Genomic DNA, 17,017 nt, shown 5'->3' with positions numbered 1-17,017 from the left:
TGTATTACAATCTCTTCCCTTAGAGCTAAACATTCATTAGGTAAATTATGTGCCTTACAAATTAATGCAGGCAACAGTTTCAACAAATATTTCATCACTACAAAACACGGATCACCATTCTTCCAGCCCCTGATAACAGTTTATTTTGTATCCACTATCTGGTACCTCAGCCAATGCTACTTATTATTTTTTTGTTATGGTAATATTGTCCTGTTTCAGTAAGAATAGGCTAGATTATGCAGTAAAAATAAACAATCCAAAAATATCAGTGGCTTGAAACAATAAAAGATTTATTTCTTTCTCATACTGCTTGTTCAATGTTGGGCAGCCAGAGGGCTTTGCTCATTGTAGTTACTGAGACCAGGCTTACAGACACTTTAGATCAATGTGGGTTTTCACAATTACTATTGCAGAGAAAAGAGGATATGGCAAACTCTATACTGTTCTTAAAGCTTCTCATGGAAGAGATATGTCATTTCTTCTCAAATGTTAGCCAACATATGTCACATGGGCACAGATAACTTCATGGGGTTTGGGAAATACAATTTACCATTTGCCCAGGAAGAGAACCAGAAACATATGGATGGTGGCACTAATAACTTATCGCAAGAAAGCTAGACACATCCTAAATAATTTTTCAAATTTCATTAGTGAAGAGGAAACACTAATTTTCTACAGAGAAAGAAGGGATTCTCTATAAAAACAATGTGAATCCAAGTCATATCAGACTTCTGATCTACAATGCAAGGTGTTAGAAACAGTAGAGTAAGGTAGAGTAAGGTCTATAAAGTGTCAAGGGAAGAGGGCTTTTAAACTAAAATTCCCTAGCTAGGAAAATTATTAATCAAGTATGATGGCAAAATAAAGGCCATCTCAGCCATACAAAGACTCAAGAAACTCACATGCCATTTAGTATCACTGAAATAATTATTCTGAAACATACTCTGGCAAAAGGAAAACAGAACTCAAGCAAAAGAAAGGTAAAATGGAGGAAATAGTGGTAAGCAAAAAAATAAAAATTGCAGTTCACAATAGTTATTAATAATAAAGCTATAAAATTAATAATTTTATGTAATGGTTTATAAAAGAGAAGGGAAATACTATTAAAATGATTTGAAATTTAGTTGATGTCAATAAAACCTAGATAATATGGGAGGGGCAGAAAATAAACAAAAGCTTACAAAAGTCTTATTTGGGAGAGAAGCTAAAATTGTTGATGGAGATTGTAAACTTAAATGTATTTGGGAAATTTGAAGGCAACAACTTGCAGAATGGAAATAAAAAGTAGAATTTACAAAATAGCAGATTATGGTAGAGGGGAGAAATACAATGCTATCCATCTAGAAAAAATGAGGGAGGGAAGAAGAAAATGGAGAAATTACATGGAAACCAAGATAAACACAAAAATTAAAACCAAGTAACAAAAATTATATCAGGAGAGTTCCATTTCTTGCACTGGTAACACGATGAGCTCCATGGGTTTATTCTCCAGTGAAATTTGTGGAAATTATTTTTAAAACAATCATTTTAAATATTTGGAAATGGTTCTAAGGACATATACAAATGAAGAAACACTTATTCAAACACATTTACTGACACTTAGTAAGAACAGTGAGGGTTTATGGCACTGACCATATGAACCATGACCCACTCCTTCCCACCTGCCTCCCAGAACAGTCTGAAGGTAGCTGCAATCCAGATGGGTGCAGCCAAGAATATAAGGCTCCCCCTCCACCCCAGCTCACACATAAGGGCTTCAGTTTTTTTCTGGGAAGAATGGGAATCAGCATTTCTCATCTCATCCCAAGTTACCTGTTGCAGAGGCTAAATTTCAGGAGAGTGAGGCTAAGAAGTACGTGCAGGCTTCGTTTTTCCATCCAGCTCTCACTTGTGTAACAGAGACTTTACCATGGGAATAGTGTACTGTGAGTACTGGGACTCAAATTTACCTCTCCCTGGCATAGTTACCATTCCAGGAGAGACAAGCCAAAAATATCTCAGGCTACTGATCACTTCCTCTCCATGCCATGCACCAAGCTAGGAAACTAGGGTCATTACTAAGAAATAAGTAATCCACTGTCCCTGCTTACAGCTTCAGAACCATGGCTCAGAGATTATGACAATGAAGAGGCAATCCATAAAAACAGACCTCCGAAGCTCTTTCTAAAATAACTGACTTCATTTTATCTCGTTTGTACAGATAAGGGAGAAGTCCAAGCCTAAAAGCACTCTCAAAAGCAATGGAGGTTGTGATGAAAACCTAGTAAGTGGATACTGTAGATAAACGCCATGGAGGTTGTGATGAAAACCAAGTAGATTGATACTGCTGATCCATTACAGATATAAGCTAAACAAGAGATGTAATAGTCATACACTGAAAACTATAAAACATTGCTGAAAAAAAGACTTAAATAAATGGAAAGACATACTGTGTTCATGGATTGGGAGACTTAATAGTGTTAAGATGGCAGTGCAACATGAATTGAGGTACAGATTCAATATATTCCTTACTGACATTCCAATTGCTTTTTTTTTTTTGCAGAAACATAAAATATAAAATTTCCCTTCCTAAAATTTGTATGGAATCATAAGGTACACTGAATAACCAAAATAATCTTGAAAAAGAATGAAGTTGGAAGATCCAGATATCCCAATTTTAAAATGTACTATAAATCTACAGTCATAGAAACAGTATGGTATTGGCACAAGGATAGACGTATATATTCCTATAGGAATAGGAATAGGAATAGGAATAGGAATAGGAATAGGAATAGGAGAGCCCAGAAATACACTTAAACATTTATGTTCATTTGATTTTAGACAAGAGTACCAAGAAAAATCAGTGCAGAAAGTATAGTCTTTTCAATAAGTGGTTCTGGAAGAACTGGATAGCCACAAGGAAAAAAAACTGAAGTTGGACCACTGCCTCACTACATATACAAATATTAACTTAATATGGAAGAAAAACCTACATGTAAGAACTAAAACTATGAAGTTCTTAAAGGAAAACATAAGGGTAAATCTTCATGTTCTTGGATTTTTTTTTTTATGATCTTGGATTTAACAATATTTTCTTTGATAGGACAGCAAAAGCACAAGTAACAAAAGAAAAAGTAGATAAATTTTCTCAAAATTAAAATTTTTGCACTTCAAAATGATAGTATTGAGCAAGTGAAAAGTGTTGAGCATGGAATGGGGAAAATTATTTACACATCATGTGTGATATCTTGTGTGTATCCAGAATATATGAAGAACACTCATAACTTAACCACCCGAAGATAAGCAACTCAATTTAAAAATGAAGAAATAATTTAAATAAGTATTTGTCCAAAGAAGATATTTAAATGGCCAACAGGCTCCTGAAAAGATGCTTCATATAAAAATAGTCATAATGGAAATTGAAACCACAATGAGATACCACTTAACACTCAGTAGGATGGCTACAATCAAAATGAAAGATAGTAACAAGTGTCAATGAGCATATTCAGTAATTGGAACATTTATACACTGCTAGTGGAAATGTAAAGTGGTACAACTACTTTGGAAAACAGCTTGGTACTTCTTCAAAAAGTTAAACATAGAATTGTCATTTGACTCAAAATTGCTACTCCTAGATGTATGCTCATGAGAAGTAAAAACTAATGAATAAGTAACTTGTACATGGGTACTTATAGTGGCATTATTTATAATAGGCAAAAGGTAAAAACAACCCAAATATCCATCAATGGGTAAGTGGAGTTAGAATATGTGATAGATCCATACAATGGAATATTATTCAGCCTTAAAAAGGAATGAAGTACTGATACATTTTAAAACATGGGTGAACCTTGTAAACATGCTGCATGAAAGAAACTAGTCATAAAATATTGCATGTTATATGATTCAACTCACATGAAATGTACAAAGTAGAAAAATCTATAGAGACAGTATGGATATGAATGGTCTATATTTAGCAAAAATTGAGCACATTGAGAAATAATAATTACAGTATATGGAGTTTTTTCGGGTGATAAAAAATGTGCTAAAATTGACTTACTTTGGTGATGGTTATACAGCTCTGAATATACTAAAAATCATGGAATTATACATAGGTAAATTGTATGGTGTGTGAAAGTATTAGATCTCAATAAAGCTGCTATAGAAATTTGCATTAAATATATGTGTGATTTAAGTCTAAGTAAGTTAACTAAACATATCCTATTAAAAGAGAAAGACATGCATACTTATTTTAAAAAGGAAATCTAGGGATCCCTGGGTGGCGCAGCGGTTTGGCGCCTGCCTTTGGCCCAGGGCGCGATCCTGGAGACCCGGGATCGAATCCCACGTCAGGCTCCCGGTGCATGGAGCCTGCTTCTCCCTCTGCCTGTATCTCTGCCTCTCTCTATCTCTCTGTGACTATCATAAATAAATAAAAATTTAAAAAAATATTTAAAAAAATAAAAATAAATAAAAAGGAAATCTAGTTACATACCCTTTCTATGACGTTGCTAAAACAAAATGATAAGAAAGTAGGGAAATATACAGAAGGCGAATGCCAAAATAAAGGAAAAAGTAGGGACAATATTATCATCATACAAAATAGATGTCAAGATAAAATGCATTAAATATATTAAAATATATAGTTTTTTATAATCCTTAATATTTATTCACTTAAAATATCACTTTAAAATGTTCAAAGCAAAAAAAATCAGTAATACAAGAAAAAATGGACATATGCATAATTAGAGTGGGATATTTTGGCAATTCTTTCTCAGAAATGAACAGGTTAAAGAGATAAAATTAATAATAAACATATATAAGATTTGATAAACATTATTTAATAATTCTGAATTCACATATATAGAAAAAAATTTGTCACATATTGTGACAGACTGTTACACCTGGCTATCCAGTTAGTCTCTTATTTCCAGCCTTCCTTTTAACAAATAAGGCCATGTCACTAAGTTTTTTTGTATGTCACATAAGCAGCTATGATGTGTACAAATTCTGCATAAGTTAATGAAATTATTTAAAACTTGCATTAGACATCTTCTTTCTCTCCCAATGCCTGGAATATATATGTGCTTGAGTCCCAGCTCAAATCTTCTAAATAAAGAAAACATTCAAGAGATAGTAAAGCAGCAAAATGGAAGGACTGTGGGTCCCAGAGTGAGTAAGTAAAGAAAAGCTGTCTGTACACCTATGTTACATCATAAAGAATTGCATGAAAGAGAAATTAATGACTATTTTCCTTAACTCATATTGTTTCAGGCTATCTTTGTTATAGAAGCTTGGACTTACCATAGATAGATAGTAGACAGCTAATAGATGATATTTAAATATACATAAATAGATAGAGCTTTGTACCCAAACTACCAAAAAAAATGTTCTTTTTAAATGTTCATGGAACATTTGCAAAAGTTGATCATGCACTAGCAAACTAAAAATTCTTTCATTTTCCCAAATAGAAACACACAAGCCATATTCTTGTACCATAATGGACAGGAAAAATAAGCAAACATACAATAGACTGATAATGAAATAGATGGATGATAGAGAAGTAATTAATGATAGATGGATGGTTGAATAAATTAGATAGATAATAGATAATAGATAGATAGATGATAGATAAAAAGAAAGCACCTAGAAAATATCATTATGTTTTTAAATAACTCTTGGGTAAAGAGGAAATAAAACTAAAATATCTGAATGTGTATGCAATATAATGAGGTTACTACATATTAAATACCTATGGAATTCATGCAAGTGACGATATTCAGAAAAAATATATAGTCTTAAATGCATTCATTAAAAATTATTTAGAAAACAAAAAAAACCCACTGAAATTAAATATTCAATTCAGGAAGCTAGAATTTAAAAAAACAACATTATCCAAAGGAATACAGGACAAAGAAAACAATCAAAATAATATTAGACACTAATAAAAAAGAAAATATACAAACAAAAGCAAATAAAAAGTAAACTTGACAGGGATCCCTGGGTGGCGCAGCGGTTTGGCGCCTGCCTTTGGCCCGGGGCGCGATCCTGGAGACCCGGGATCGAATCCCACATCAGGCTCCCGGTGCATGGAGCCTGCTTCTCCCTCCGCCTGTGTCTCTGCCTCTCTCTCTCTCTCTGACTATCATAAATAGATAAAAATTAAAAAAAAAAAAAAAGTTTTTAAAAAAAAAAAAAAGAAAAAAGAAAAAAAAAAAAGTAAACTTGACAAACAAATGTAAACATCAAGGTACTTCTTTAAAATAATAAAACAGGGGCACCTGGGTGGCTCAGTCCATTAAGCATCTGCCTTTGGCTCAAGTCATGATCTCAGGGTCCTGGTAATTAGCCCCTCTCTGCTCCATGGGGAGTTTGCTCCTCCCTCTCCCTCTGTTCTCTCTTTTTCACTCTTACACTCTCCCTCTCTCAAATAAATAAATAAAATCTTAAAAAAATAAAAATAAATACAAGAAAATAATAAAACAAATCTCTAGCAAGTCTTGAGAAATTAAACTAAAATAACAGGAAAAATAAGAAAAAGGGGCCCTTAGACACAGTTGAAAGATAGCCGCAGAATAGAAGGACCTTAGGCTTGCCTCATCCCACAAATACAACTAGATAACTATCAAATCTTCCTAAATACCCCAGAAACTGACCTGAAAACTGGCAGAACAAACTCGACAACTAAAGATAGAAAAGAGACCACAGAGAAAGTAAGAAGTACAGAAATGTGGTTTGGAAAACAGATCATGGCCACCTCTGCAGTGGGGAGGGAGCTGTAGTTGCAGAGAAAAGCAAGATACAGACCAGCATACAGGGGAGCATATGAAGAAAATGAATCCCCATAGCGGTTGGCTTGGAAAGGAAGAGGGGCCAAATTTTGTGAGTTCTGGCATCCAGCAGGGCCTAAAGCCTGGAGTTTTAAAGGTCAGCAGACTTGGCTGGAATGGAGACTGGAGGGCATTGCACTGCTCCTTGGAGAGAAGGCAGGCAAACAACCTGTGCACATACAGCATGGGAACAGCAATCTAAAGGGCACCTGAGGCACACAGTGAGGAAAGTTATTCATTCATCTCAGAGATCATCCCAGAAAGAGAGCATTCACAGAGACACTCTTCCAGTAACAAAGGAACTGGCCAGTGCCATTTCCCTCATTCACCACTCAGCATAAGGACAAGGCCACCTGCAAGAAGCAGCACTGCACTGACATTTGCTACCTAAATTGCTTACACCAAGCCCTGCTCCACTCCTGCTGTGGTGGAACCACCCCTCCCAGTCACACTTGCCTCAGTCCCAGCCTAGCAAACCCTTTCTCTCAAAGACAGTCCCAAACCCCTACTCATACTGTATCTTCTGATACAGGAGTCTATCGACACCTCAGTTCCTGCAGCAATAGCAACAAGTCTCATTTCACAAGCAGACAAGAGCATACCTAGTTAAAACTCATCACATTCAGGCCAGGGACCAAACACTGTCCATAAGAGGCAAAGAGAGCCTCTGCAGATGACTAGCCTAAAGCAGCCAGGACACAACAGCAGAGTACATGCAGCACACATTGGAGACACTCTGGAAACAACAGGCCCTGGGAAACAGAGGACACTACATAGGAGGGCACTGAAGGAACTCTTTTTCATAAGGCCATTTCCTCAAGAACAGGAGATGTAGCTGACTTTCCTAATATGCAAAAATAGGCACAGAGACCTAAACAAAATGAGAAAATAGAGAAATTTAGCCCAAATGAAAGAATAGGAGAAGGTCATTGCCAGAGATCTAAGTAAAACAGATATAAATAACATGCCTGACAAAGAATTTAAAGTAATGATCATAAGGATACTCACTGGGCTTGAGAAAAGAGTGGAAGAGTGAGACCCTTAATACAGAGATGAATAACATAGCAGATATAAAGGGATCAACATAAGAAATGAGAAACACACCTGATGGAGTGAACAGAAGGATGGAAGAAGCAGCGGAACAAATTAGTGGCCACAAAGACAGAGTAATGGAAAATAATCAAGCTGAACAAAAGAGAGAAAAATAATTATGCAAGACAAAAATAGATTTAGGGAACTCAGTGACTCCATAAAAGGTAGTAACATTGGATTATAGAAGTCCCAGAAAAAGAAAAGAATAGAGGATACAAATTTTTTGGAAGAAATAATACTTAAAATTTTCCTAATCTGGGTAAGGAAACAGCTATCCAGATCTAGGAGGCACAGAGAGCTCCCAACAAAATCAACAAAAGCAGGTCCATACCAACACATATCATAATTAAATAGGCAAAAAATAGTATAAAGAAATAATTTTAGCGCAGCCTGGGTGGCTCAGAGGTTTAGCACCACCTTCGGCCCAGGGCCTGATCCTGGAGACCCAGGATCAAGTCCCACGTCGGGCTCCCTGCATGGAACCTGATTCTCCCTCTGCCTGTGTCTCTGCCTCTCTTTCTCTGTGTGTCTCTCATGAATAAATAAATAAAATCCTTAAAAAGAGGAAGAAGAAGAAGAAGAAGAAGAAGAAGAAGAAGAAGAAGAAGAAGAAATAATTTTAAAAGCAGCAAGACAAAAGAAGACTAACCTACAAGGTAAAATCCCTAAGGCTAGCAGGAAATTTTTTAGCAGCAACTTCCCAAGCCAGAAGGCAGTGGCAAAACATATTTCAGGTATTGAACAGGAAAAATCTGCAGCCAAGAATACCTTCCCCAGCAAGACTATAACTTAGAATAGAAGGAGAGAGAGAGTTTATCAAATAAAAACTAAAGAACTTCATGTCCACTAAACCAGAGCTGCATATATAAGGGAAGGGAGAAGAAGTGTGTGGGAAATATCAGAAAGGGAAACAGAACATAAAGACTCCTAACTCTGGGAAACAAACTAGGGGTGGTGGAAGGGGAGGAGGGCAGGGGGTGGGGGTGAATGGGTGCTGGGCACTGAGGGGGGCACTTGACGGGATGAGCACTGGGTGTAATTCTGTAAGTTGGCAAATTGAACACCAATAAAAAATAAATTTATTATAAAAAAATAAACCAGAGCTGCAAGAAATATTAAAGGAGACCCTTCAAATGGAAAAGAGAGACAAAGAGTGACAGCATAAGGGTAGGAAAAACAAAAGCAGTAAAAATGAATGTTTCTGTAAGAAATCAGTCAAGGAACTCACACAATAAAAGTATGTAAAATATAAAAACATATACCTAAAACATGGGGAGGAGAGGAGTAAAAATTGAACTCAAACCTAAATGACTACCAACTAAATACAGACTGCTATATGCAGAAGAATTTATATACAAACCTAATGATAACATATATAAAAACTACTAATAGATATGCAAAGAGTAAAGAGAAAGAAATTCATATATATCACTAAGGAAAACAGCAAATCATAAAAGATAAAGACCAGAATGGATCATAGAAAATCCTCAGAAACAATCACAAAACAAATAATAAAATGACAATAAATACATTGCTATCAATAATTACTTTGATTGTAAAAGGACTAAATGCTCAAATCAAAAGATATTGAGTATCAGAATAGGTAAAAAGGGAAATCCAAGACCCATCTATATTCTGCCTACAAGAGATTGATCTCAGACCTAAAGACACCTGCTGACTAAAAGTGAGGGGATAAAGAAGCATCTATCATGCAAATGGATATCAAAAGAAAGCCAAAATAGCAATACTTATATCAAACAAAATAGAATTTCAAACAATGACTGTAACATGAGACAAAAAAGGACATGATATAATAATAAAGGGGACAATTCAACAAGAAGATGTAACAATTGTAAATAATTATACACCCAACATATAAGTACCCAAATAAATAAAACAGTTAAACATAAAGGAACTAATTGATAATAATATAATAACAATAGGGGAGTTGAACATCCTTCTTACATCAATGGACAGATCATCTAAACAGAAAATCAACAAGGAAGCAATGGCTTTGAATGGAATCCATTCAAAAGAATGGAAGAGATGGATTCCATTGGAAGAGATGGATTTAACATATATTCAGATATTCAGATATTATATATTCATATATTCAGATTTAACATATATTCAGATATTCCATCCTAAAATATCAGAATACACATTCTTTTCAAATGCACATGGAACATTTTTCAGAACAGATCATATAATAGCCAACAAAATAAGCCTCAACAAATTCAAGAAGATCGAAGTCCTACAATGCATCTTTTCTGACCACATGCTTTGAAACTAGAAGTCAACCACAAGAAAAAACTGGAAAGACCACAAATATATGGAGGTTGAATAACATGCTACTAAACAATGAGTGGGACAATCAGGAAATATAAGAAGAAATTAAAAAGTACATGGAAAGAAATGAAAATGAAAACACAATGGTCTAAAACCTTTGGGATACAGCAAAAGTGGTTCTAAGAGGGAAGTTATAGCAATACAGGCCTACCTCAAGAACCAGAAAAAGATCTTGGGGCACCTGAGTGACTTAGTTGGTTTAAACAACTGCCTTCAGCTCAGGTCATGATCCCAGTGTCTTGGGATCAAGTCCCATTTTGGGATCCCTGCTCAGCAGGGAGCCTGCCCTCTCCCCCCACTCATTCTTGTTCTCTCTCTCTCTCAAATAAATAAATTAATAAATTAATTAATTAATTAAATCTTTTAAAAAAATGAATCAAGAAAAATTCTCAGATAAGCAACTTAACCTCATACCTAAAGGATCTAGAAAAAAAACAAATAAAATGTAAAACCAGTAGAAGGAAGGAAATCATAAAGACTAGACCAGAAATAAATGATTTAAAAAACCCTAAAAAACACAATAGAACAGATAAATGAAACCAGGATTTGGTTCTTTGAAAAAATCAATAAAATTGATAAAAGAGAAAGGACTCAAATAAAATTGCAAAAGAAAGGGGACAAACAACAACCAATACCACAGAAATACAATTATAGGAGAATATTATAAAAAACCTATTTGCCAACAAATTGGACAACCTAAATAAAAGAAGTGGATAAATTCCTAAAAACATATAAACTACCGAGACTGACAAAGGAAGAAATAGAAAATTTGAGTAGACTGGTAACCAGCAAAGAAACAGTCAGTAATCAAAACACTCCCAAAAAACAAAAGTCCAGGACCAGACAGTTTCACAGGCGAATTCTACCAAACTTTGACAGAAGAGTTAATACCTATTCTGCTCTAAATTATTTAAAAAAAAAAACACAAAAAGGGGAAAATATCATTGAAAAACATCATTCACCATTATCAAGTAGGTTTATTCCTGTGTTGCAAGTGTTCTTCAATATTCACAAAGCAATCAATAAGATACATCACATCAATGTAAAAAGATAAAAACCATGTAATCCTTTCAATAGATGCAGAAAAAAGCATTTCACAAAGTACAACATGAATTCATAATAAAAACCCATATCAGGGATACCTGGGTGGCTCAGCAATTAAGCTCCTGCCTTAGGCTTAGGACATGATCCCAGAGTCCCGGGACTGAGTCCCACATCAAGCTCCCTACTCCTGCTCCCTGAAGCCTGCTTCTCCCTCTGCTTATCTTTCTGTGTCTCTCATGAATAAGTAAATAAAATCTTAAAAAAAAAACCCATATCAAAGTAGGTTTGGAATGAACATACCCTCAACATAACAAAAGACATATACGAAAAACCCACAATTAACATCATCTTCAGTGGGGAAAAACTGAAAGGACTTCCCCTAAGGTCAGGGACAAGACAAGGATGTCCACTATCACCACTGTTATTTAACATAGTCCTGGAAGCCCCAGTCAGAGCAATCAGACAACAAAAAGAAATAAAGTCATCCAAATCAGTAAGGAAGAAGTGAAACTTTCACTATTCATATAGGATATGATACTATATATATTGAATACCCAAAAGACTCCACCCAAAAACTGCTAGAAATGATAAACAAATTCATTAAAGTCACAGGATACAATATCAATGTACATATATGTTGAATTTCTATACACCAATAATGAAATAGCAGACAGAGAAATTAAGAAAACAATTCCATTTACAATTGCACCAAAAGTAAGATATCTAGGAATAAACCTAAGCAAAGAGATGAAAGACCTATATTCTGGAAACTATAAAAACCTGATGAAAGAAATTGAAGCTGACAAAAAGAAATGGAAAGACATTCCATGCTCATGGATTGGAAGAACAAATATTGCTAAAATGTCTATACTATTCAAAGTAATTGACACATTTAATGCAATTCCTAACAAAATACCAACAGCATTTTTCACAGAGCTAGAACAAACAACCCTAAAATTTGTATGGAACCACAAAAGACCCTGAATAGCCAAAGCAATCTTGAAAAAGAAAAGCAAAGCTGGAGGCAACACAATTCTAGACTTCAAGCTGTATTACAGAGCTGCAGTGATCAAGACAAGGTGGTACTGGTATAAAAACAGACACATAATTCAGTGGGAAAGAATGGAAAACCCAGAAATGAACCCACTACAACGTGTCAGCTATTCTTCAACAAAGCAGGAAAGAATATCCAATGGAAAAAAAGACAGTGTCTTCAACAAATGATTTTGGGAAAACTGGACAACAACATGCAAAGGAATGAAACTGGACCACTTTCTTACATCATACAGAAAAATAGATTCAAAATAGATGAAAGACCTAAATGTGAGACAGGAAACCATCAAAATCCTAGAAGAGAACACAGGCAATAACCACTTTGACCTGGGCCATAGCAACTTCTTACTAAATATATCTCCTGAGGCAAGGGAAACAAAAGCAAAAATAAAGTATTGAGATTTTTTCAAAATATAAAGCTTCTACACAGTGAAGGAAATAATCAACAAAACTAAAATGCAACTTATGGAATGGGAGAAGATATTTGCAAATGACATATCTAATAAAGGGTTAGTGTCCAAGATATAAAGAACTGATACAACTCAACACCCAAAATACAAATAATCTAATTTAAAAATGGGCAGAAGACATAAACAGTCATTTCTCCAAAGAAGACATCCAAATGGCCAACAGACATATGCAAAGATGCTCAACATCGCTTACCATCAGGAAAATGCAAATCAAAACTACAATGGGATAGCTCCTCACGCCTGTCAGAATGGCTAAAATCAACAACAGGTGCTGGCGAGGATGTGAAGAAAAAGGAACCCTCTTGCACTATTGGTAGGAATGCAAACTGGGGCAGCCACTCTGGAAAACAGGATGGAGGCTCCTCAAAAAATTAAATAACATCTATCCTATGATCCAGCATTTGCACCACTGGGTATTTACCCAAAGAATAGTAATTCAGAGGGATACATGAACCCTTTTGGTTATAGCAGCATTATTTACAAGATGCGGAAGCAGCCCAAGTGTGCATCAGTTGATGAATGGACAAAAACGTGATACATTTTATATACATACATACATATATATACACACATATATTCGATTATGGAATTATATGCACATTACAATTATATATACATTATAATGCATATAGTTATAATGGAATATATATAATATATAAATGTGTATATATATTCCATTATATATTGTATATATGTGTGTATATTGTATGTATGTGTATATATATAATGTATATATATATTCCACCTAAATATATGCATTATAGTATGTGTATATAATTGAATATATTGAATGTATACACACTTTATAATGTATATATATGTATAATGAATATATACACACTTTATAATGTATATATGTATAATGTATAATGTATTATAATGTGTATAATGTGTATTATAATGTGTATATACACTATATATGTATACATTATAATATATACATGTATTATAATGTGTATAATTATATTGTATATAATGTATATACATGTGTGTATATGTGTGTATGCACTATGTGTATATAATGTATAAGGTACTGTAATATAGAGGGAGGCAAAGTGGTAGAAGAATAAGAGACCTTGTTTCACCTGGTCCCTTAAATTTATTCCTGGGTTGTAATGGTGATTCAACATTCACAAATCAATCAACATGATACATCACATTAATAAAAGGACAAGAACCATATGATTCTCTCAATTGTTGCAGAAAAAGTATTTGACAAAATACGGCATCCTTTCTTGATTAAAACTCTCCACAGTGTAGGGATAGAGGGAACATACCTCAATATCATAAGCCATATATGAAAAGCCCACAGTGAATATTATTCTCAATGGGGAAAAAATATAAGCATTTCTCCTAAGGTCAGGAAAAGACAGGGATGCCTACTCTCACCACAGTTGTTCAACATGGTACTAGAAGTCCTAGCCTCAGCAATCATACAACAAAAAGAAATAAAAGGCATTCAAATTGGCAAAGAAGTCTGATTCTCACTCTTTGCAGATGACATAATTCTTTACGTAAAAAAAAAAAAAAACATTAGACTTCACCTCAGAATTGCTAGAATTCATACAAGAATTTGGCAGTGGCAGGATAGAAAATCAATGCACAGGGGCAGCCCAGGTGCTCAGCGGTTTAGCGCCACTTTCAGTCCAGGGCCCGATCCTGGAGACCTGGAATCGAGTCCCACATCAGGCTCCCTGCATGGAGCCTGCTTCTCCCTCTGCCTATGTCTTTGCCTCTCTCTCTCTCTCTTTCTCCGTGTCTCTCATGAATAAATAAATAAAATCTAAAAAAAAAGAAAGAAAATCAATGCACATAAATAAGTTTCATTTCTATACACTAACAATGAGACAGAATAAAAAGAAATTAAGGAATCTATCCCATTTAAAATTGCACCCCAGGAAAGGGGAACACTCTTGCACTGTTGGTGGGAATGTGAACTGGTACAGCCACTCTGGAAAACTGTGTGGAGGATCCTCAAAGAATTAAAAATAGAACTACCCTATGATCCAGCAATTGCACTGCTGGGGATTTACCCCAAAGATACAGATGCAGTGAAATGCTGGGACACCTGCACCCCAATGTTTATAGCAGCAATGTCCACAGTAGCCAAATGGTGGAAGGAGCCTCATTGTCCATCGACAAATGAATGGATAAAGAAGGTGTGGTCTATATATACAATGGAATATTACTCCGCCATCAGAAACGACGAATACCCACCATTTGCTTCAACGTGGATGGAACTGGAGGGTATTATGCTGGGTGAAATAAGTCAATCAGAGAAGGACCAACATTATATGGTTTCACTCATACAAGGAATATAAAAAATAGTGAAAGGGAGTAAAGGGGAAAGGAGAGAAAATGAGCGGGAAATATCAGTGAGGGTGACAGAGCATGGGAGACTCCTAACTCTGGGAAACGAACAAAGGGTAGTGGAAAGGGAGGTGGGCGGGGAGGTGGGGTGACTGGGTGACAAGCACTGAGGTGGGCACTTGATGGGATGAGCACTGGGTGATATGCTATATGTTGGCAAATTGAACTCCAATAAAAAAATAAAAAATAAAATAAAATAAAATTGCACCCCAAACCATAAGATATATAGGAATAAGGCCAACCAAAGAGGTAAAGAATCTATGCCCTAAAAACTACAGAACACTTATGAAAGAAATTGAGGAAGACACAAAGAAATGGAAAAACATTCCATAATCCATAATGGATTGGAAGAATAAAATTTGTTAATATATCTATGCTACCCAGAGTAATCTACACATTCAATGCAATCTCTGTCAAAATATAATCGATATTTTTTTCACAGAGCTGGAACAAATAACTCTGAAATCAGTATAGAATCAGAAAAGACCTCGAATAGCCAAAAGAATGTTGAAAAAGAAAACCAAAGCTGGTGGCATCACAATGCTGGACTTCAAGCTATGTCACAAAGCTGTAATCACCATGACAGTATGCTATTGGTAGAAAAAAAAGACACACAGACCAATGGAACAGAATAGAAAACCCAGAATGGACCCTCAACTCTGAGGTCAACTAATCTTCAACAAAACAGGAAAGAATCTCCAATGTGAAAAAGTTAGTCTCTTCAATAAATGATGTTGGGAAAACTAGAGAGCAGCATGCAGAAGAATGGACCATTCTTGAAGAAACTGGACCATTCTCTTATACCATACAAAAAGATAAACTCAAAATGGATGAAAGACCTAAATGTGAGACAGGAAACCATCAAAATCCTAGAGGAGAACAGACAGCAACCTCTGTGACCTCGACTGTAGCAACTTCTTGCTAGACACATCTCCAGAGGCAAGGGAAACAAAAGCAGAAATGAATTATTGGGACTTCATGAGGATAAAAAGTGTTTGCACAGCAAAGGAAATAATCAACAAAATTAAATGGCAACCTACAGAATGGGAAAAGATATTTGCAAATGACATATCAGATAAAGGGCTAGTATCCAAGATCTATAAAGAACTTACCAAACTCAACACCCAAAACACACAGAATCCAGTTAAGAAATAGGCAAAAGAGGGATCACTGGGTGGTTCAGCGATTTAGCACCTGCCTTCGGGCCAGGGCGTGATCCTGGAGTCCCAGGATCGAGTCCCACATCAGGCTCCCTGCATGGAGACTGCTTCTCCTTCTGCCTGTGTCTCTGCCTCTGTGTGTGTGTGTGTGTGTGTGTGTGTGTGTGTCTCATGAATAAATAAATAAAATCTTAAAAAAAAGAAAAAGGCAAAGGACATGAATAGACATTTCTCCAAAGATGGCATACAAATGGCCAACATACACATGAAAAAATGTTCCACATCTCTTGGCATCAGGGAAATGCAAATCAAAACTACAATGAAATACCACCTCACACCAGTCAGAATGCCCAAAATTAAGAAGACAGGAAACAACAAATGTTGGAGCGGATGCAGAGAAGGGAAACCCTCTTGCACTATTGGTGGGAATGTAAGCTGGTGCAGCCACTCTGGAAAACAGTGTGGAAGTTCCTCAAGATGTTAAAAATAAAGCTACCCTATGACCCAGCAATTACACTACTAGGTATTTACCCAAAGTATACAAATGTAGTGATCTGAATGGGCACATGCACCCCAATGTTCATAGCAGCAATGTCCACAATAGCAAAACCGTGGAAAGAGGTGAGCTGTCCAAAAGATGAATGGATAAAGAACACACACACACACACACACA

Source organism: Vulpes vulpes, chromosome X (assembly GCF_048418805.1).
Source record: "Vulpes vulpes isolate BD-2025 chromosome X, VulVul3, whole genome shotgun sequence".
NCBI classification, from domain to species: Eukaryota; Metazoa; Chordata; class Mammalia; order Carnivora; family Canidae; genus Vulpes; species Vulpes vulpes.
The sequence above is the reverse complement of the archived record's forward strand: the minus strand, read 5'-3'. Positions refer to the sequence as shown.